Raw genomic sequence first — 23,402 nt, forward strand, 5'->3', positions numbered from 1 at the left:
AACGCTCCAGCAGTTTCGGGGGCAGAAGGCCGTTTCTAAGCCCTCTCTCCAGCAGCTCCTCCCTCGACTCGGCCCGCGAAGCCCCCAGTCTGCCTGCAGGGAGGGCTGGGGGGTCCCCGGCCCCACGGGGCGACAGTGGGGACTCGCAGGGAGGATCTGTTTGCACAAAGCGCCCCCCCCCCTCCCGCCCGCCGGCCCCCCGCCCCGGCCCGGCCCACTGCGCGGCCCCCCTAGGGCACGCAGCCCCCCCCCCCCAACTCCCCACTCCCCAGATGCTCACAGGCCCTCCCCCGCCTGGAGCCCCCCCAGCCCCTGTCCCCGGAGCCTGCAGAACCGCCCCCCCCCGCCACAGCCCGGCTCCCCGGGCCCGCGGCTCCTCACACTCACGCTGCGCCGCCGCCTCGGTGCAAAGCCCGCCGCGCGCCCCGTTGAAATACCGTCCGCAACCAATCAGCGCGCGGCTCCACCGGACCGCCCGCGCGAGGCACGCCGGGAGTTGTAGTCGGCGCCCCGGGACCGCGCATGCGCACGGCGCCCCGTCCGCAACCAATCAGCGCGCGGCTCCACCGGACCGCCCGCGCGAGGCACGCCAGGAGTTGTAGTCGGCGCCCCGGGACCTCGCATGCGCACGGCGCCCCGTTGAAATACCGTCCGCAACCAATGAGCGCGCGGCTCCACCGGACCGCCCGCGCGAGGCACGCCGGGAGTTGTAGTCGGCGCCCCGGGACCGCGCATGCGCACGGCGCCCCGTTGAAATACCGTCCGCAACCAATCAGCGCGCGGCTCCACCGGCCCGCCCGCGCGAGGCACGCCGGGAGTTGTAGTCGGCGCCCCGGGACCGCGCATGCGCACGGCGCCCCGTTGAAATACCGTCCGCAACCAATGAACGCGCGGCTCCACCGGCCGGCCCGCCCGCGCGAGGCACGCCGGGAGTTGTAGTCGGCGCCCTAGGACCGCGCATGCGCACGGCGCCCCGGGACCGCGCATGCGCACGGCGCCCCGTTGAAATACCGTCCGCAACCAATGAGCGCGCGGCTTCACCGGCCCGCCCGCGCGAGGCACGCCGGGAGTTGTAGTCGGCGCCCCGGGACCGCGCATGCGCACAGCGCCCCGGCACCGCGCATGCGCACGGCTCGCAGCCCCTCCCCAGCGTTTGCAAGCACTTCCCAGCCCCAGGACCCCCGGAGCTCACAGCACCCGACCACACCATTTTCCAGCCCCCTGGGAGCCCCACTCTCAAGTCCCGCCAGGACCCACAGCCCCACTCCCCAGCTCTTGGGGGACCTTGATCTCGATGGTCCGGGAGTCCTCCAGGTGTACTCTCTGGTCTGGACGTCCGTCTCTATGGTCCGGGAGTCCTCCAGGGGTACTCTCTAGGCCGGACTTTGCTCTCTATGGTCCGGCAGTCCTCCAGGGGTACTCTCTAGGCCGGACTTTGCTCTCTATGGTCCGGCAGTCCTCCGGGATACTCTCTAGGCCGGACTTTGCTCTCTATGGTCCGGCAGTCCTCCAGGGGGTACTCTCTAGGCCGGACTTTGCTCTCTATGGTCCGGCAGTCCTCCAGGGGGTACTCTCTAGGCCGGACTTTGCTCTCTATGGTCCGGCAGTCCTCCAGGGGTACTCTCTAGGCCGGACTTTGCTCTCTATGGTCCGGCAGTCCTCCAGGGGTACTCTCTAGGCCGGACTTTGCTCTCTATGGTCCGGCAGTCCTCCAGGGGTACTCTCTAGGCCCGACTTTGCTCTCTATGGTCCGGCAGTCCTCCAGGGGTACTCTCTAGGCCGGACTTTGCTCTCTATGGTCCGGCAGTCCTCCAGGGTGTACTCTCTAGGCCGGACTTTGCTCTCTATGGTCCGGCAGTCCTCCAGGGGGTACTCTCTAGGCCGGACTTTGCTCTCTATGGTCCGGCAGTCCTCCAGGGGTACTCTCTAGGCCGGACTTTGCTCTCTATGGTCCGCAAGTTCCCCACGTGCACTCTCCGCTCCGGACGACCGCCTCGATGGTCCAGAAGTCCTCCAGCTGTACTCTCTAGGCCGGACATTTTCCTCTATGGTGCGGAAGTCCCCCGGGTACATTCTATGCATCTGGACCTCCGTCTCTATGGTCCGGAAGTCCTCCAGGTGTACTCTCTGGTCCGGGAGTCCGCCATCTCTATGGTCCGGGAGTCCTCCAGCTATACTCTCTGGTCTGGTCTCTATGGTCCGGAAGTCCTCCAGCCCCTCTCCCCGACCCCCTAGGGCTCGCAGCCCCCCCCAGCCCCACTCCCCGGCCCCCCCGGGATGCACAGCCCCACTCCTCGGCCCCCTCGGGGGTCCGCAGCCCCCCCACTCCCCCTCCCCAGATGCTCACAGGGGGAAAGGAACGGCTCGGCCTCAAGCTCTGCGGGCTGCCTGTGGCCCCTGCAGAGCCCACGATCCTCGGCAGCCCACACGCGGGGCGAAGCTCGCAGCCCGAGGAGGAGTCACAGGGAGCCGCCGCTCCTGCCACAACCCTCCTTCCCAGCCTGCTGCTGGAGCACAAGGCACTTGAAAGCAGCAGGAAAGAACAAGGAGGGCCTCGCAAGATGGCAGGAATAACGCGGGGAGCCTAAAGCGTTTAGCCAGGCAGGGCTTGCCACTCACCTTGTGCCGTGGTCGAATCCCAGCCCGCAACTCAGCACCACACAACCGCTCCCTCGCTGCCCCCTCAGCGGGAGGGGGGAGAGAATTGGAAGGGCAAAAGTGAAAACACTCCACTCGTAAGGAAAAGGGGGGAAAAAAAAAAAACCCCAAACAACAGAGAGAAAAACCCCAGACAGACAAGCGGTACAAACGAAAACAACGGCTCGCCGCCAACCGCCCGATGCCCGCCCAGCCAGCCGCAGCCCAGCAGCGGCCCCCCCGCCAACCTCCCCCCCGAGTTTTATTTCCTGACGTCACAGGGTCTGGAACATCCCCTGGGTCCGCCGGGGTCAGCTCTCCCAGCGGTGCCCCCTCCCAGGCCCTCGCGCACCCCCAGCCCGCTCGCCGGCAGGGCGGGGCGAGGAGCAGCACAGCCCCCGGCGCCGTGCAAGCGCTGCGCAGCGGGAACTCACGCAGCCCCGCGTCACCGACGCCGTTCTCAGCACAAACCCAAAACGCAGGAGGAGGGAGAGCGGGGTGGGAGTGGGGGGCGGGGGAGCGGGAGGGGGGTGCCAGAGTTTGGGCGGGGGGCAACGGGCAGGTTGGCGGGGCAGGCAGCACCCCAGGGGTCCGGGCCCCTCAAATGGCTGGTGTTTCACCCCAAAGCTTCCCCAAATCGGGGGTTTTTTTGCTTTTGTATAATATCAAAGCTGGGGTTTTTTCCTTTTCCAAAATATTCCACTGGGAGGTTTTTCAACGCTTTTTCACAACAAAACTTGGTGATTTTTGCTTTTTCGTTTTGTGCATGAAAATGGGGGTTTTTTTGCTTTCCGGCTGCCCAAATCCTGGTGGATTTGGCTTTCCCGGGAGCTCCAAGTTGGGTATTTTTCCCCCAAAAATGCGGGTTTTCTTTTTCCCAACCCCTTGCAGGCCCCGAATTAGGGGTTTTGTGGTGTTTTTAGGCCACGGCGGCAGGTCCCGCTCTGTGTGCACGGCCCTGCAGGGGAAAGTCCCTGTTGGGGGGACCGGCCCCCAATCAGGATGGGAAAAGACGGAAAAAGAGAACAGGGAAGAGGCAGCTTTTGAAAGCGCTTTTGGATCTTCAACAGAGAGGTGGTTCGGGGGGGTGGGGGGGGTGAAGAGTTTTTAAATCCTTTCTATAAACAGGGTTTCTTTGCATTTTAAAAACCTTATCTATCATAGACGTTTACGCTTAACGTATTTACACATACCTCTCTCTCTATATATTTAGTGAATATATTTATGTTTCACTTATACCCCCCGATTTCCCACTCATTATATATAATACCTGCTCAGACTAGATATCTGTCGACTTACATATTTTGACACTTCAATGTCTTTATAGACTTCTCTATTTACACTTACGTATATTTACACTTATCTCTTTATAGACTTAGATTTTAGACTTAGATATCTATTTGCACTTATAGATCATCTCTTAGATTACATATAACGCCTATTTAGGCTCTCTATGTAACACGTAGTAAGTGTAGACAGCGGTATCTATTCAGACTTTTTTCTATTTTCAATTCCTTCATACATAAAATATATCATCCCTTCTGCGTTTGGAAGTGCTTTCTTTTTTAATTTATATAGACGGGAGTTCTTTTTGTATTTTAAAACCCTATATACGTCTTCCGGATTTTTTTATGCTCTAAAATCCTTTAGATAATAGGGCAGATATAGGTTCCTATTTTGAAATCCTTGTATACATATAAAGGAATATTATTTTTCAATATATAGAACAAGGAGAGATTTTTCTCTATTTCGAGGCCTCACAGACAGATTTAGAGTTTTTAAAAATTTTTGAACCCCCCCAGGAATTATCAGGCACTTTTGGGCTGTGACCCCCTTTGTGGGGGGGGGGACCCCCCATGACCCCCCATTCCCCACTCACCTGCTCCTCCACGGCATCATCAGCCCGCCGGTGATGTTGGGGTGCCCCAAATGACATCATCACCCCTCCAGGCCCCCAACCCCCCCTTTTTATTCAGCCCCCAAAAAGGCACAACAGGAGGGAAATGGCCCCAACCGGCAGCTCGTTACTTTAATAATGCCGTTGGCGTATGTACGCACGCACCCCCGCCAAAAAGGGGTGCTCTGCTAGAAAGATAAAGGAGGGGCGGCCCCCCCAAACGCTTGCAGCCCCCCCTCAGCCCCCGTCCCGCAGGCTGGCAGCCGGCCCCTTACCCTCAGCACGCCCAACGACCGGCAGGCAAACCCGGGCCGGGGGTCTCTCCTGAGCACCACGGGACGCTTACAGCACGGCATCTGAAAAACAAAAATCCCAACGGATCTATTTCAGCACGTTAAAAAAAACAGCACCGAAGGCAGCAGAGGAATTCGGTCAGGACAAGGGAGAGGGTAGCAGTCGAGCTAAAGGAGGGTGCCAGGCAAACGGGTCAGCTCGAAATACAACGCGGCCTTTAAAAGCTCGAGCGATTCGAACGCTTAAAATCCGCGTGAGGACTAATTGACGCGATTCTGAACGCGTCCTTCGCAGAGAAGTAAACGCTCTCGCTGGTGTCGGAAAACGCCTCGTCCCTTCCTTACAGCACCGCTGCCGGGAGATAACCCCGTGAGGCTGCAGGACGAGGGCGCGCCGTAATCGGCATCTACGCTCACGGATCCGCCGCCACAGCTCCAGCCCTGGCGCTGCTGCTGCTGCTGCTGCTGCGCATCTCGCTCGCTTGGCCGATAAAGCTGAAAGCGAAGCGTAAAACTTTGAAGAGTAAAATGAAAAAGAAAGAACAAATCTCAGCAATTCATTTTATGCTAAAAAGGCGTGCGTACGCTTACAGACGTACGACGAGAAGGCTTATACTATAAAAATATTTGATTTTCCTTTTGCGTTAATTGAAATTGCGTAGCTGTGAATTCATACCGTTAAATTATCTACCTCCAAACTACACAGCTATCGTTTGACCAGGGGTTTTGCGTGCGTCACATGACTAGGAGGGACGCCTGGCCAGCTGCGCCGAGACCGATGCTACCCAACTGCCGGGGAAACGCGCCACTGAAAGCGAGGCAGAAATAAAGGACTTCAGAGCGCTCTGCCAAAAGATCGGGAAAAAAACCCGATCAGTTGCCTCTCTTTTTAAACGTTTAGAGCAACTACCTAACTGCTTAAGCACACCTAATAAATTATACGCTACAGCTCTTTGGCAGTTGCAGTTTAAACAACGCAAGTCAGTTTGGAAGTTATACAATTTTCACTTTCTTTTTAAAATTTCGTTTACGATAGAAAAATCAGTGAGATAAGAGATCTCCCATACGGTTTTACTTTTTTTTTGGGGGGGGGTGGGGTGGGGGCAGGCGGTGGGGAATATCAAATCCCCGGTGCTGCAATACATCAGGCTACCAAAAAGGACCGGCAGGTTTGCTAACGCTGTCGGCCGTACCCGAGCGTGCGGAGGAACGCGTCTTTACGATCTCTCGACCGTTACACCCGAGAACCAAAGATCAGCCGTACGTCGACTATCGGAAGACGTGCTGCGCTTGGGTCTGTGCAAGGAAATCGACCTACCCCTTTTTTTTTTTTTTTCCAGAGAGAGCGCGAAAAGTCTCCTTGCGGATGACTTCTACTGCCGAGCACGTCATCTCTGAAGATCCATTCTGATGGGAAGTTCGTAAAAGGCGACTCCTTTGAACGAGAAAGATTTCCATTCTGGAAAATCTCTTTCCAACCAAAGTCAAAATTACGCGCTGCAGGTTAGGAAAAAGGACGCGATAGAAGCAGTAACTCACCAAAACCACATCAGGACTCTCTGTCGCTAGTTACGAGGCTGCTACCGCTTCTCGGGAAAGCCTGGAAAGCGCACCGAAGCGACGCCGATTTGTCCCGTGTTGTCCACGCCGCTTCTTTGACCTTGATTGCTTTTAGCACAGATGCTAGCATCTCAGTAAGGTGTTCGAGTGCTCCTGTAAGGCATTTTAAACACCGACTGACTGAAAAAGCATACAGCTTTTATCGTGAAAACAAAGCCTGTTTCTCCCGAACATCCCAGCTCTTACAAACGGTTCCTTTCCTCTTCTAGTCCAACATTATTTTCACAGCACCCTTTCCTAGCAAGCGCACAGAAACAGAAGAGCGTGCTTGCAGGAAGAGAAAACAGACGGAGGGAAGCAAGCTTTGCAGAGGCGTACCACGCTCCAGAACAGACCTCCTTTATTTTTAGTATTTGCGTTAAAATATTTCACGTTAAAAAATCATATAGAAGGAGAGCTGCCACGTTCCTCGTGTTAACTGTAAAGTCCGTGCTACGAGCACCTTAGGAAAAACGCAGACACATGTCACAGGCCTACCTCGTACTTGCAGACCACTAGGGATCCTTTCCACCTGTCTCGTACTTTCACGGCAGTTGACGTTCTGCTGAGAGGAAAGGGAAAAAAAAACAAACAACGTTTAGCACAAAGCTTCCTTTGCCGCGAAGAGAACAACTGAGTGGAGGAGAAAGTATTTGGCATCGTCTTTGGTGCGGTTGTTGAGACAGGCCACTAGAGCTTCTGCACGTTTCAGACAACCGTGCCTTTTTTTTGGCTCATTGGCAGCTTTAGTTTCGCGAGAACTCACTTGCCTAGAAAGAGGAGTGACAGAGAAGGAAAAGAGAGGTCAGGCAGCAAGAGAGCTCTGCAGGCTGCCACCAGTCAACGTCGCACTCTTAAGGAAAAACAAACAAACAAACAACCAACCAAACAAACAAAAAAAAAACAAACAAAAAAAACCCCAAAACACACAAACACAAAAAAACCCCGCAAAACCCAACAACAAAACAAAACTTTGACGTTGTACCTTTCTTTTCTTTTGGAGCTCGTCCCTGTCTCAGCTGATCGTCTCGTCAGAGCACGAAGTGCAGATGATCCGTATCCCGATGACATCTGCACGCGATGAACACGTGTTCAGAAATAGTCCAGATCTGTAAGACTGGTGTCATTTGTGTGGTTCCAAGCATCCTAACTCCATTTTACTGACCAATGCATTTGTGAGGAAACTAAGTAGCTTTTAAACGTAGCCTCTCCTTGGGGAGAAAAATGCGTTAGGGAGTGAAAAAAAGGATGATTCAGAGCTCCCAACCATGACGGAGCAGCGGGAAAACTAATGAAAGCGAAGACCAACAGCAGCAACGCGAAGCGGCATTTGGCTTTAATTCCGATCACGTACTTAAGCGGCTCGCCAAGTCTATGCCTCGATCCCATGAATGACTAGCCCTTTTTTGGAAGGACCAACTTTTTTCCTTCAAAGTCCTAGATTGAAGACTCCACTGAACAGAATGGGGATGGAGCCACAGGACAACATGCCATCAACACTCTAATGAAAAAAAAAATCAAGTAAAAATCCAGTTGAAGTATCAGTTTCCATCGTGTCTCGTTCATTACGTTTCTAGTAGTACCTGGGTGCTCCAAAATTCACTCTCCTGACACCACGTAGTACTACAAATTACAATTACGCGTGTAAAAATAAAAGGCTATTTCCAACCTGCCCGTAAAATCAGTACGAACAAACAGAAGAGAAACACTTGACCCTAAAGAAGGTCACAGGCAGCTCTTAATTTATCGTAGGCGAAAGCTCATTCTTTTCCCTGAAAGGAAAACGCTCGTAACTACCCAGGGACCGATTCGGGAACGAGGCACGCGCGCTCTGTTAACGGCAACCGTTCATCAGCTTTTCTGCACCGGCACAAATTTGCCTTTTCCCTGGGTTTGACGCGGAGCACCTGCAGCGTCCTTGAACGCGCCAATGTTTCTCCCCGCTCCCCCGGCCCCGCACGTGCCGTTACCTGAGCAGCAAGCGGCGTCAACCGCGCAGGATTTTCTTCACGTGACGCAGAAGGTGACGCTGGGAAAAGAGGAGGCACAAAATGAACCTGTTTGTCACACCCAGCCAACGGTGAAAACCCAGGGAAGGATTCTGCCGTGCGGGGCCGGGCTGTGCACCCCCGGAGCTCCAGCCGGCCGGTTTCGCTCCCCTTTGCCGGGTACCGGGGAGACACCGCCGCCTCGTGCTGCCGCCTGCCCCCCGGGGAGAGCCGGGGGACCCCCACCTCACTTCAGCCCTCGGGAACGGGGCTGAAAGGTCCGATCCCGGTGCCGGGGGAGCAGAGGCGAGCTGGCTGGGACCAGCTTTTGCTCCTGGAACAGCCCTGGGGTGGACCTGTCCCTCCCTTTCAAACGCTCCAGCAGTTTCGGGGGCAGAAGGCCGTTTCTAAGCCCTCTCTCCAGCAGCTCCTCCCTCGACTCGGCCCGCGAAGCCCCCAGTCTGCCTGCAGGGAGGGCTGGGGGGTCCCCGGCCCCACGGGGCGACAGTGGGGACTCGCAGGGAGGATCTGTTTGCACAAAGCGCCCCCCCCCTCCCGCCCGCCGGCCCCCCGCCCCGGCCCGGCCCACTGCGCGGCCCCCCTAGGGCACGCAGCGCCCCCCCCCCAACTCCCCACTCCCCAGATGCTCACAGGCCCTCCCCCGCCTGGAGCCCCCCCAGCCCCTGTCCCCGGAGCCTGCAGAACCGCCCCCCCCCGCCACAGCCCGGCTCCCCGGGCCCGCGGCTCCTCACACTCACGCTGCGCCGCCGCCTCGGTGCAGAGCCCGCCGCGCGCCCCGTTGAAATACCGTCCGCAACCAATCAGCGCGCGGCTCCACCGGCCCGCCCGCGCGAGGCACGCCGGGAGTTGTAGTCGGCGCCCCGGGACCGCGCATGCGCACGGCGCCCCGTCCGCAACCAATCAGCGCGCGGCTCCACCGGACCGCCCGCGCGAGGCACGCCAGGAGTTGTAGTCGGCGCCCCGGGACCTCGCATGCGCACGGCGCCCCGTTGAAATACCGTCCGCAACCAATGAGCGCGCGGCTCCACCGGACCGCCCGCGCGAGGCACGCCAGGAGTTGTAGTCGGCGCCCCGGGACCGCGCATGCGCACGGCGCCCCGTTGAAATACCGTCCGCAACCAATCAGCGCGCGGCTCCACCGGCCCGCCCGCGCGAGGCACGCCGGGAGTTGTAGTCGGCGCCCCGGGACCGCGCATGCGCACGGCGCCCCGTTGAAATACCGTCCGCAACCAATGAACGCGCGGCTCCACCGGCCGGCCCGCCCGCGCGAGGCACGCCGGGAGTTGTAGTCGGCGCCCTAGGACCGCGCATGCGCACGGCGCCCCGGGACCGCGCATGCGCACGGCGCCCCGTTGAAATACCGTCCGCAACCAATGAGCGCGCGGCTTCACCGGCCCGCCCGCGCGAGGCACGCCGGGAGTTGTAGTCGGCGCCCCGGGACCGCGCATGCGCACAGCGCCCCGGCACCGCGCATGCGCACGGCTCGCAGCCCCTCCCCAGCGTTTGCAAGCACTTCCCAGCCCCAGGACCCCCGGAGCTCACAGCACCCGACCACACCATTTTCCAGCCCCCTGGGAGCCCCACTCTCAAGTCCCGCCAGGACCCACAGCCCCACTCCCCAGCTCTTGGGGGACCTTGATCTCGATGGTCCGGGAGTCCTCCAGGTGTACTCTCTGGTCTGGACGTCCGTCTCTATGGTCCGGGAGTCCTCCAGGTGTACTCTCTAGGCCGGACTTTGCTCTCTATGGTCCGGCAGTCCTCCAGGGGTACTCTCTAGGCCCGACTTTGCTCTCTATGGTCCGGCAGTCCTCCGGGATACTCTCTAGGCCGGACTTTGCTCTCTATGGTCCGGCAGTCCTCCAGGGGGTACTCTCTAGGCCGGACTTTGCTCTCTATGGTCCGGCAGTCCTCCAGGGGGTACTCTCTAGGCCGGACTTTGCTCTCTATGGTCCGGCAGTCCTCCAGGGGTACTCTCTAGGCCGGACTTTGCTCTCTATGGTCCGGCAGTCCTCCAGGGGTACTCTCTAGGCCGGACTTTGCTCTCTATGGTCCGGCAGTCCTCCAGGGGTACTCTCTAGGCCCGACTTTGCTCTCTATGGTCCGGCAGTCCTCCAGGGGTACTCTCTAGGCCGGACTTTGCTCTCTATGGTCCGGCAGTCCTCCAGGGTGTACTCTCTAGGCCGGACTTTGCTCTCTATGGTCCGGCAGTCCTCCAGGGGGTACTCTCTAGGCCGGACTTTGCTCTCTATGGTCCGGCAGTCCTCCAGGGGTACTCTCTAGGCCGGACTTTGCTCTCTATGGTCCGCAAGTTCCCCACGTGCACTCTCCGCTCCGGACGACCGCCTCGATGGTCCAGAAGTCCTCCAGCTGTACTCTCTAGGCCGGACATTTTCCTCTATGGTGCGGAAGTCCCCCGGGTACATTCTATGCATCTGGACCTCCGTCTCTATGGTCCGGAAGTCCTCCAGGTGTACTCTCTGGTCCGGGAGTCCGCCATCTCTATGGTCCGGGAGTCCTCCAGCTATACTCTCTGGTCTGGTCTCTATGGTCCGGAAGTCCTCCAGCCCCTCTCCCCGACCCCCTAGGGCTCGCAGCCCCCCCCAGCCCCACTCCCCGGCCCCCCCGGGATGCACAGCCCCACTCCTCGGCCCCCTCGGGGGTCCGCAGCCCCCCCACTCCCCCTCCCCAGATGCTCACAGGGGGAAAGGAACGGCTCGGCCTCAAGCTCTGCGGGCTGCCTGTGGCCCCTGCAGAGCCCACGATCCTCGGCAGCCCACACGCGGGGCGAAGCTCGCAGCCCGAGGAGGAGTCACAGGGAGCCGCCGCTCCTGCCACAACCCTCCTTCCCAGCCTGCTGCTGGAGCACAAGGCACTTGAAAGCAGCAGGAAAGAACAAGGAGGGCCTCGCAAGATGGCAGGAATAACGCGGGGAGCCTAAAGCGTTTAGCCAGGCAGGGCTTGCCACTCACCTTGTGCCGTGGTCGAATCCCAGCCCGCAACTCAGCACCACACAACCGCTCCCTCGCTGCCCCCTCAGCGGGAGGGGGGAGAGAATTGGAAGGGCAAAAGTGAAAACACTCCACTCGTAAGGAAAAGGGGGGAAAAAAAAAAACCCCAAACAACAGAGAGAAAAACCCCAGACAGACAAGCGGTACAAACGAAAACAACGGCTCGCCGCCAACCGCCCGATGCCCGCCCAGCCAGCCGCAGCCCAGCAGCGGCCCCCCCGCCAACCTCCCCCCCGAGTTTTATTTCCTGACGTCACAGGGTCTGGAACATCCCCTGGGTCCGCCGGGGTCAGCTCTCCCAGCGGTGCCCCCTCCCAGGCCCTCGCGCACCCCCAGCCCGCTCGCCGGCAGGGCGGGGCGAGGAGCAGCACAGCCCCCGGCGCCGTGCAAGCGCTGCGCAGCGGGAACTCACGCAGCCCCGCGTCACCGACGCCGTTCTCAGCACAAACCCAAAACGCAGGAGGAGGGAGAGCGGGGTGGGAGTGGGGGGCGGGGGAGCGGGAGGGGGGTGCCAGAGTTTGGGCGGGGGGCAACGGGCAGGTTGGCGGGGCAGGCAGCACCCCAGGGGTCCGGGCCCCTCAAATGGCTGGTGTTTCACCCCAAAGCTTCCCCAAATCGGGGGTTTTTTTGCTTTTGTATAATATCAAAGCTGGGGTTTTTTCCTTTTCCAAAATATTCCACTGGGAGGTTTTTCAACGCTTTTTCACAACAAAACTTGGTGATTTTTGCTTTTTCGTTTTGTGCATGAAAATGGGGGTTTTTTTGCTTTCCGGCTGCCCAAATCCTGGTGGATTTGGCTTTCCCGGGAGCTCCAAGTTGGGTATTTTTCCCCCAAAAATGCGGGTTTTCTTTTTCCCCACCCCTTGCAGGCCCCGAATTAGGGGTTTTGTGGTGTTTTTAGGCCACGGCGGCAGGTCCCGCTCTGTGTGCACGGCCCTGCAGGGGAAAGTCCCTGTTGGGGGGACCGGCCCCCAATCAGGATGGGAAAAGACGGAAAAAGAGAACAGGGAAGAGGCAGCTTTTGAAAGCGCTTTTGGATCTTCAACAGAGAGGTGTTTCGGGGGGGTGGGGGGGTGAAGAGTTTTTAAATCCTTTCTATAAACAGGGTTTCTTTGCATTTTAAAAACCTTATCTATCATAGACGTTTACGCTTAACGTATTTACACATACCTCTCTCTATATATATTTAGTGAATATATTTATGTTTCACTTATACCCCCCAATTTCCCACTCATTATATAGAATACCTGCTCAGACTAGATATGTCGACTTACATATTTTGACACTTAAATGTCTTTATAGACTTCTCTATTTACACTTACGTATATTTACACTTATCTCTTTATAGACTTAGATTTTAGACTTAGATATCTATTTGCACTTATAGATCATCTCTTAGATTACATATAATGCCTATTTAGGCTCTCTATGTAACACGTAGTAAGTGTAGACAGCGGTATCTATTCAGACTTTTTTCTATTTTCAATTCCTTCATACATGAAATATATCATCCCTTTTGCGTTTGGAAGTGCTTTCTTTTTTAATTTATATAGACGGGAGTTCTTTTTGTATTTTAAAACCCTATATACGTCTTCCGGATTTTTTTATGCTCTAAAATCCTTTAGATAATAGGGCGGATATAGGTTCCTATTTTGAAATCCTTGTATACATATAAAGGAATATTATTTTTCAATATATAGAACAAGGAGAGATTTTTCTCTATTTCGAGGCCTCACAGATAGATTTAGAGTTTTTAAAAATTTTTGAACCCCCCCAGGAATTATCAGGCACTTTTGGGCTGTGACCCCCTTTGTGGGGGGGGGGGGGACCCCCCATGACCCCCCATTCCCCACTCACCTGCTCCTCCACGGCATCATCAGCCCGCCGGTGATGTTGGGGTGCCCCAAATGACATCATCACCCCTCCAGGCCCCCAACCCCCCCTTTTTATTCAGCCCCCAAAAAGGCACAACATGAGGGAAACGGCCCCAACCGGCAGCTCGTTACTTTAATAATGCCGTTGGCGTATGTACGCACGCACCCCCGCCAAAAAGGGGGGCTCTGCTAGAAAGATAAAGGAGGGGCGGCCCCCCCAAACGCTTGCAGCCCCCCCTCAGCCCCCGTCCCGCAGGCTGGCAGCCGGCCCCTTACCCTCAGCACGCCCAACGACCGGCAGGCAAACCCGGGCCGGGGGTCTCTCCTGAGCACCACGGGACGCTTACAGCGCGGCATCTGAAAAACAAAAATCCCAACGGATATATTTCAGCACGTTAAAAAAAACAGCACCGAAGGCAGCAGAGGAATTCGGTCAGGACAAGGGAGAGGGCAGCAGTCGAGCTAAAGGAGGGTGCCAGGCAAACGGGTCAGCTCGAAATACAACGCGGCCTTTAAAAGCTCGAGCGATTCGAACGCTTAAAATCCGCGTGAGGACTAATTGACGCGATTCTGAACGCGTCCTTCGCAGAGAAGTAAACGCTCTCGCTGGTGTCGGAAAACGCCTCGTCCCTTCCTTACAGCACCGCTGCCGGGAGATAACCCCGTGAGGCTGCAGGACGAGGGCGCGCCGTAATCGGCATCTACGCTCACGGATCCGCCGCCACAGCTCCAGCCCTGGCGCTGCTGCTGCTGCTGCTGCTGCGCATCTCGCTCGCTTGGCCGATAAAGCTGAAAGCGAAGCGTAAAACTTTGAAGAGTAAAATGAAAAAGAAAGAACAAATCTCAGCAATTCATTTTATGCTAAAAAGGCGTGCGTACGCTTACAGACGTACGACGAGAAGGCTTATACTATAAAAATATTTGATTTTCCTTTTGCGTTAATTGAAATTGCGTAGCTGTGAATTCATACCGTTAAATTATCTACCTCCAAACTACACAGCTATCGTTTGACCAGGGGTTTTGCGTGCGTCACATGACTAGGAGGGACGCCTGGCCAGCTGCGCCGAGACCGATGCTACCCAACTGCCGGGGAAACGCGCCACTGAAAGCGAGGCAGAAATAAAGGACTTCAGAGCGCTCTGCCAAAAGATCGGGAAAAAAACCCGATCAGTTGCCTCTCTTTTTAAACGTTTAGAGCAACTACCTAACTGCTTAAGCACACTTAATAAATTATACGCTACAGCTCTTTGGCAGTTGCAGTTTAAACAACGCAAGTCAGTTTGGAAGTTATACAATTTTCACTTTCTTTTTAAAATTTCGTTTACGATAGAAAAATCAGTGAGATAAGAGATCTCCCATACGGTTTTACTATTTTTTTGGGGGGGGGTGGGGTGGGGGCAGGCGGTGGGGAATATCAAATCCCCGGTGCTGCAATACATCAGGCTACCAAAAAGGACCGGCAGGTTTGCTAACGCTGTCGGCCGTACCCGAGCGTGCGGAGGAACGCGTCTTTACGATCTCTCGACCGTTACACCCGAGAACCAAAGATCAGCCGTACGTCGACTATCGGAAGACGTGCTGCGCTTGGGTCTGTGCAAGGAAATCGACCTACCCCTTTTTTTTTTTTTTTCCAGAGAGAGCGCGAAAAGTCTCCTTGCGGATGACTTCTACTGCCGAGCACGTCATCTCTGAAGATCCATTCTGATGGGAAGTTCGTAAAAGGCGACTCCTTTGAACGAGAAAGATTTCCATTCTGGAAAATCTCTTTCCAACCAAAGTCAAAATTACGCGCTGCAGGTTAGGAAAAAGGACGCGATAGAAGCAGTAACTCACCAAAACCACATCAGGACTCTCTGTCGCTAGTTACGAGGCTGCTACCGCTTCTCGGGAAAGCCTGGAAAGCGCACCGAAGCGACGCCGATTTGTCCCGTGTTGTCCACGCCGCTTCTTTGACCTTGATTGCTTTTAGCACAGATGCTAGCATCTCAGTAAGGTGTTCGAGTGCTCCTGTAAGGCATTTTAAACACCGACTGACTGAAAAAGCATACAGCTTTTATCGTGAAAACAAAGCCTGTTTCTCCCGAACATCCCAGCTCTTACAAACGGTTCCTTTCCTCTTCTAGTCCAACATTATTTTCACAGCACCCTTTCCTAGCAAGCGCACAGAAACAGAAGAGCGTGCTTGCAGGAAGAGAAAACAGACGGAGGGAAGCAAGCTTTGCAGAGGCGTACCACGCTCCAGAACAGACCTCCTTTATTTTTAGTATTTGCGTTAAAATATTTCACGTTAAAAAATCATATAGAAGGAGAGCTGCCACGTTCCTCGTGTTAACTGTAAAGTCCGTGCTACGAGCACCTTAGGAAAAACGCAGACACATGTCACAGGCCTACCTCGTACTTGCAGACCACTAGGGATCCTTTCCACCTGTCTCGTACTTTCACGGCAGTTGACGTTCTGCTGAGAGGAAAGGGAAAAAAAAACAAACAACGTTTAGCACAAAGCTTCCTTTGCCGCGAAGAGAACAACTGAGTGGAGGAGAAAGTATTTGGCATCGTCTTTGGTGCGGTTGTTGAGACAGGCCACTAGAGCTTCTGCACGTTTCAGACAACCGTGCCTTTTTTTTGGCTCATTGGCAGCTTTAGTTTCGCGAGAACTCACTTGCCTAGAAAGAGGAGTGACAGAGAAGGAAAAGAGAGGTCAGGCAGCAAGAGAGCTCTGCAGGCTGCCACCAGTCAACGTCGCACTCTTAAGGAAAAACAAACAAACAAACAACCAACCAACCAAACAAACAAAAAACAAACAAAAAAAACCCCAAAACACACAAACACAAAAAAACCCCGCAAAACCCAACAACAAAACAAAACTTTGACGTTGTACCTTTCTTTTCTTTTGGAGCTCGTCCCTGTCTCAGCTGATCGTCTCGTCAGAGCACGAAGTGCAGATGATCCGTATCCCGATGACATCTGCACGCGATGAACACGTGTTCAGAAATAGTCCAGATCTGTAAGACTGGTGTCATTTGTGTGGTTCCAAGCATCCTAACTCCATTTTACTGACCAATGCATTTGTGAGGAAACTAAGTAGCTTTTAAACGTAGCCTCTCCTTGGGGAGAAAAATGCGTTAGGGAGTGAAAAAAAGGATGATTCAGAGCTCCCAACCATGACGGAGCAGCGGGAAAACTAATGAAAGCGAAGACCAACAGCAGCAACGCGAAGCGGCATTTGGCTTTAATTCCGATCACGTACTTAAGCGGCTCGCCAAGTCTATGCCTCGATCCCATGAATGACTAGCCCTTTTTTGGAAGGACCAACTTTTTTCCTTCAAAGTCCTAGATTGAAGACTCCACTGAACAGAATGGGGATGGAGCCACAGGACAACATGCCATCAACACTCTAATGAAAAAAAAAATCAAGTAAAAATCCAGTTGAAGTATCAGTTTCCATCGTGTCTCGTTCATTACGTTTCTAGTAGTACCTGGGTGCTCCAAAATTCACTCTCCTGACACCACGTAGTACTACAAATTACAATTACGCGTGTAAAAATAAAAGGCTATTTCCAACCTGCCCGTAAAATCAGTACGAACAAACAGAAGAGAAACACTTGACCCTAAAGAAGGTCACAGGCAGCTCTTAATTTATCGTAGGCGAAAGCTCATTCTTTTCCCTGAAAGGAAAACGCTCGTAACTACCCAGGGACCGATTCGGGAACGAGGCACGCGCGCTCTGTTAACGGCAACCGTTCATCAGCTTTTCTGCACCGGCACAAATTTGCCTTTTCCCTGGGTTTGACGCGGAGCACCTGCAGCGTCCTTGAACGCGCCAATGTTTCTCCCCGCTCCCCCGGCCCCGCACGTGCCGTTACCTGAGCAGCAAGCGGCGTCAACCGCGCAGGATTTTCTTCACGTGACGCAGAAGGTGACGCTGGGAAAAGAGGAGGCACAAAATGAACCTGTTTGTCACACCCAGCCAACGGTGAAAACCCAGGGAAGGATTCTGCCGTGCGGGGCCGGGCTGTGCACCCCCGGAGCTCCAGCCGGCCGGTTTCGCTCCCCTTTGCCGGGTACCGGGGAGACACCGCCGCCTCGTGCTGCCGCCTGCCCCCCGGGGAGAGCCGGGGGACCCCCACCTCACTTCAGCCCTCGGGAACGGGGCTGAAAGGTCCGATCCCGGTGCCGGGGGAGCAGAGGCGAGCTGGCTGGGACCAGCTTTTGCTCCTGGAACAGCCCTGGGGTGGACCTGTCCCTCCCTTTCAAACGCTCCAGCAGTTTCGGGGGCAGAAGGCCGTTTCTAAGCCCTCTCTCCAGCAGCTCCTCCCTCGACTCGGCCCGCGAAGCCCCCAGTCTGCCTGCAGGGAGGGCTGGGGGGTCCCCGGCCCCACGGGGCGACAGTGGGGACTCGCAGGGAGGATCTGTTTGCACAAAGCGCCCCCCCCCCTCCCGCCCGCCGGCCCCCCGCCCCGGCCCGGCCCACTGCGCGGCCCCCCTAGGGCACGCAGCCCCCCCCCCCCAACTCCCCACTCCCCAGATGCTCACAGGCCCTCCCCCGCCTGGAGCCCCCCCAGCCCCTGTCCCCGGAGCCTGCAGAACCGCCCCCCCCCGCCACAGCCCGGCTCCCCGGGCCCGCGGCTCCTCACACTCACGCTGCGCCGCCGCCTCGGTGCAAAGCCCGCCGCGCGCCCCGTTGAAATACCGTCCGCAACCAATCAGCGCGCGGCTCCACCGGACCGCCCGCGCGAGGCACGCCGGGAGTTGTAGTCGGCGCCCCGGGACCGCGCATGCGCACGGCGCCCCGTCCGCAACCAATCAGCGCGCGGCTCCACCGGACCGCCCGCGCGAGGCACGCCAGGAGTTGTAGTCGGCGCCCCGGGACCTCGCATGCGCACGGCGCCCCGTTGAAATACCGTCCGCAACCAATGAGCGCGCGGCTCCACCGGACCGCCCGCGCGAGGCACGCCGGGAGTTGTAGTCGGCGCCCCGGGACCGCGCATGCGCACGGCGCCCCGTTGAAATACCGTCCGCAACCAATCAGCGCGCGGCTCCACCGGCCCGCCCGCGCGAGGCACGCCGGGAGTTGTAGTCGGCGCCCCGGGACCGCGCATGCGCACGGCGCCCCGTTGAAATACCGTCCGCAACCAATGAACGCGCGGCTCCACCGGCCGGCCCGCCCGCGCGAGGCACGCCGGGAGTTGTAGTCGGCGCCCTAGGACCGCGCATGCGCACGGCGCCCCGGGACCGCGCATGCGCACGGCGCCCCGTTGAAATACCGTCCGCAACCAATGAGCGCGCGGCTTCACCGGCCCGCCCGCGCGAGGCACGCCGGGAGTTGTAGTCGGCGCCCCGGGACCGCGCATGCGCACAGCGCCCCGGCACCGCGCATGCGCACGGCTCGCAGCCCCTCCCCAGCGTTTGCAAGCACTTCCCAGCCCCAGGACCCCCGGAGCTCACAGCACCCGACCACACCATTTTCCAGCCCCCTGGGAGCCCCACTCTCAAGTCCCGCCAGGACCCACAGCCCCACTCCCCAGCTCTTGGGGGACCTTGATCTCGATGGTCCGGGAGTCCTCCAGGTGTACTCTCTGGTCTGGACGTCCGTCTCTATGGTCCGGGAGTCCTCCAGGGGTACTCTCTAGGCCGGACTTTGCTCTCTATGGTCCGGCAGTCCTCCAGGGGTACTCTCTAGGCCGGACTTTGCTCTCTATGGTCCGGCAGTCCTCCGGGATACTCTCTAGGCCGGACTTTGCTCTCTATGGTCCGGCAGTCCTCCAGGGGGTACTCTCTAGGCCGGACTTTGCTCTCTATGGTCCGGCAGTCCTCCAGGGGGTACTCTCTAGGCCGGACTTTGCTCTCTATGGTCCGGCAGTCCTCCAGGGGTACTCTCTAGGCCGGACTTTGCTCTCTATGGTCCGGCAGTCCTCCAGGGGTACTCTCTAGGCCGGACTTTGCTCTCTATGGTCCGGCAGTCCTCCAGGGGTACTCTCTAGGCCCGACTTTGCTCTCTATGGTCCGGCAGTCCTCCAGGGGTACTCTCTAGGCCGGACTTTGCTCTCTATGGTCCGGCAGTCCTCCAGGGTGTACTCTCTAGGCCGGACTTTGCTCTCTATGGTCCGGCAGTCCTCCAGGGGGTACTCTCTAGGCCGGACTTTGCTCTCTATGGTCCGGCAGTCCTCCAGGGGTACTCTCTAGGCCGGACTTTGCTCTCTATGGTCCGCAAGTTCCCCACGTGCACTCTCCGCTCCGGACGACCGCCTCGATGGTCCAGAAGTCCTCCAGCTGTACTCTCTAGGCCGGACATTTTCCTCTATGGTGCGGAAGTCCCCCGGGTACATTCTATGCATCTGGACCTCCGTCTCTATGGTCCGGAAGTCCTCCAGGTGTACTCTCTGGTCCGGGAGTCCGCCATCTCTATGGTCCGGGAGTCCTCCAGCTATACTCTCTGGTCTGGTCTCTATGGTCCGGAAGTCCTCCAGCCCCTCTCCCCGACCCCCTAGGGCTCGCAGCCCCCCCCAGCCCCACTCCCCGGCCCCCCCGGGATGCACAGCCCCACTCCTCGGCCCCCTCGGGGGTCCGCAGCCCCCCCACTCCCCCTCCCCAGATGCTCACAGGGGGAAAGGAACGGCTCGGCCTCAAGCTCTGCGGGCTGCCTGTGGCCCCTGCAGAGCCCACGATCCTCGGCAGCCCACACGCGGGGCGAAGCTCGCAGCCCGAGGAGGAGTCACAGGGAGCCGCCGCTCCTGCCACAACCCTCCTTCCCAGCCTGCTGCTGGAGCACAAGGCACTTGAAAGCAGCAGGAAAGAACAAGGAGGGCCTCGCAAGATGGCAGGAATAACGCGGGGAGCCTAAAGCGTTTAGCCAGGCAGGGCTTGCCACTCACCTTGTGCCGTGGTCGAATCCCAGCCCGCAACTCAGCACCACACAACCGCTCCCTCGCTGCCCCCTCAGCGGGAGGGGGGAGAGAATTGGAAGGGCAAAAGTGAAAACACTCCACTCGTAAGGAAAAGGGGGGAAAAAAAAAAAACCCCAAACAACAGAGAGAAAAACCCCAGACAGACAAGCGGTACAAACGAAAACAACGGCTCGCCGCCAACCGCCCGATGCCCGCCCAGCCAGCCGCAGCCCAGCAGCGGCCCCCCCGCCAACCTCCCCCCCGAGTTTTATTTCCTGACGTCACAGGGTCTGGAACATCCCCTGGGTCCGCCGGGGTCAGCTCTCCCAGCGGTGCCCCCTCCCAGGCCCTCGCGCACCCCCAGCCCGCTCGCCGGCAGGGCGGGGCGAGGAGCAGCACAGCCCCCGGCGCCGTGCAAGCGCTGCGCAGCGGGAACTCACGCAGCCCCGCGTCACCGACGCCGTTCTCAGCACAAACCCAAAACGCAGGAGGAGGGAGAGCGGGGTGGGAGTGGGGGGCGGGGGAGCGGGAGGGGGGTGCCAGAGTTTGGGCGGGGGGCAACGGGCAGGTTGGCGGGGCAGGCAGCACCCCAGGGGTCCGGGCCCCTCAAATGGCTGGTGTTTCACCCCAAAGCTTCCCCAAATCGGGGGTTTTTTTGCTTTTGTATAATATCAAAGCTGGGGTTTTTTCCTTTTCCAAAATATTCCACTGGGAGGTTTTTCAACGCTTTTTCACAACAAAACTTGGTGATTTTTGCTTTTTCGTTTTGTGCATGAAAATGGGGGTTTTTTTGCTTTCCGGCTGCCCAAATCCTGGTGGATTTGGCTTTCCCGGGAGCTCCAAGTTGGGTATTTTTCCCCCAAAAATGCGGGTTTTCTTTTTCCCAACCCCTTGCAGGCCCCGAATTAGGGGTTTTGTGGTGTTTTTAGGCCACGGCGGCAGGTCCCGCTCTGTGTGCACGGCCCTGCAGGGGAAAGTCCCTGTTGGGGGGACCGGCCCCCAATCAGGATGGGAAAAGACGGAAAAAGAGAACAGGGAAGAGGCAGCTTTTGAAAGCGCTTTTGGATCTTCAACAGAGAGGTGGTTCGGGGGGGTGGGGGGGGTGAAGAGTTTTTAAATCCTTTCTATAAACAGGGTTTCTTTGCATTTTAAAAACCTTATCTATCATAGACGTTTACGCTTAACGTATTTACACATACCTCTCTCTCTATATATTTAGTGAATATATTTATGTTTCACTTATACCCCCCGATTTCCCACTCATTATATATAATACCTGCTCAGACTAGATATCTGTCGACTTACATATTTTGACACTTCAATGTCTTTATAGACTTCTCTATTTACACTTACGTATATTTACACTTATCTCTTTATAGACTTAGATTTTAGACTTAGATATCTATTTGCACTTATAGATCATCTCTTAGATTACATATAACGCCTATTTAGGCTCTCTATGTAACACGTAGTAAGTGTAGACAGCGGTATCTATTCAGACTTTTTTCTATTTTCAATTCCTTCATACATAAAATATATCATCCCTTCTGCGTTTGGAAGTGCTTTCTTTTTTAATTTATATAGACGGGAGTTCTTTTTGTATTTTAAAACCCTATATACGTCTTCCGGATTTTTTTATGCTCTAAAATCCTTTAGATAATAGGGCAGATATAGGTTCCTATTTTGAAATCCTTGTATACATATAAAGGAATATTATTTTTCAATATATAGAACAAGGAGAGATTTTTCTCTATTTCGAGGCCTCACAGACAGATTTAGAGTTTTTAAAAATTTTTGAACCCCCCCAGGAATTATCAGGCACTTTTGGGCTGTGACCCCCTTTGTGGGGGGGGGGACCCCCCATTCCCCACTCACCTGCTCCTCCACGGCATCATCAGCCCGCCGGTGATGTTGGGGTGCCCCAAATGACATCATCACCCCTCCAGGCCCCCAACCCCCCCTTTTTATTCAGCCCCCAAAAAGGCACAACAGGAGGGAAATGGCCCCAACCGGCAGCTCGTTACTTTAATAATGCCGTTGGCGTATGTACGCACGCACCCCCGCCAAAAAGGGGTGCTCTGCTAGAAAGATAAAGGAGGGGCGGCCCCCCCAAACGCTTGCAGCCCCCCCTCAGCCCCCGTCCCGCAGGCTGGCAGCCGGCCCCTTACCCTCAGCACGCCCAACGACCGGCAGGCAAACCCGGGCCGGGGGTCTCTCCTGAGCACCACGGGACGCTTACAGCACGGCATCTGAAAAACAAAAATCCCAACGGATCTATTTCAGCACGTTAAAAAAAACAGCACCGAAGGCAGCAGAGGAATTCGGTCAGGACAAGGGAGAGGGTAGCAGTCGAGCTAAAGGAGGGTGCCAGGCAAACGGGTCAGCTCGAAATACAACGCGGCCTTTAAAAGCTCGAGCGATTCGAACGCTTAAAATCCGCGTGAGGACTAATTGACGCGATTCTGAACGCGTCCTTCGCAGAGAAGTAAACGCTCTCGCTGGTGTCGGAAAACGCCTCGTCCCTTCCTTACAGCACCGCTGCCGGGAGATAACCCCGTGAGGCTGCAGGACGAGGGCGCGCCGTAATCGGCATCTACGCTCACGGATCCGCCGCCACAGCTCCAGCCCTGGCGCTGCTGCTGCTGCTGCTGCTGCGCATCTCGCTCGCTTGGCCGATAAAGCTGAAAGCGAAGCGTAAAACTTTGAAGAGTAAAATGAAAAAGAAAGAACAAATCTCAGCAATTCATTTTATGCTAAAAAGGCGTGCGTACGCTTACAGACGTACGACGAGAAGGCTTATACTATAAAAATATTTGATTTTCCTTTTGCGTTAATTGAAATTGCGTAGCTGTGAATTCATACCGTTAAATTATCTACCTCCAAACTACACAGCTATCGTTTGACCAGGGGTTTTGCGTGCGTCACATGACTAGGAGGGACGCCTGGCCAGCTGCGCCGAGACCGATGCTACCCAACTGCCGGGGAAACGCGCCACTGAAAGCGAGGCAGAAATAAAGGACTTCAGAGCGCTCTGCCAAAAGATCGGGAAAAAAACCCGATCAGTTGCCTCTCTTTTTAAACGTTTAGAGCAACTACCTAACTGCTTAAGCACACCTAATAAATTATACGCTACAGCTCTTTGGCAGTTGCAGTTTAAACAACGCAAGTCAGTTTGGAAGTTATACAATTTTCACTTTCTTT

The 23,402-nt window shown here is 56.3% G+C and overlaps 2 long non-coding RNA genes across 2 annotated transcripts; both read right to left on the minus strand.

Annotated features, from left to right (window-relative positions):
* Nucleotides 1-5,911: 5,911 nt before the first annotated feature.
* Nucleotides 5,912-8,786, minus strand: LOC142074761 (uncharacterized). The gene is made up of 4 exons (XR_012670700.1): nucleotides 7,412-8,786; nucleotides 6,925-6,988; nucleotides 6,367-6,540; nucleotides 5,912-6,262 (listed from the first exon to the last, which is right to left on the minus strand). It is a non-coding gene; the product is annotated as an uncharacterized LOC142074761 (long non-coding RNA).
* A 5,909-nt stretch (nucleotides 8,787-14,695) lies between these two features.
* Nucleotides 14,696-17,570, minus strand: LOC142075082 (uncharacterized). Its single transcript, XR_012670769.1, has 4 exons — nucleotides 16,196-17,570; nucleotides 15,709-15,772; nucleotides 15,151-15,324; nucleotides 14,696-15,046 (listed from the first exon to the last, which is right to left on the minus strand). It is a non-coding gene; the product is annotated as an uncharacterized LOC142075082 (long non-coding RNA).
* Between the last annotated feature and the right edge of the window lie 5,832 nt (nucleotides 17,571-23,402).

Source organism: Calonectris borealis, chromosome W (assembly GCF_964195595.1).
Source record: "Calonectris borealis chromosome W, bCalBor7.hap1.2, whole genome shotgun sequence".
Taxonomy (NCBI): domain Eukaryota; kingdom Metazoa; phylum Chordata; class Aves; order Procellariiformes; family Procellariidae; genus Calonectris; species Calonectris borealis.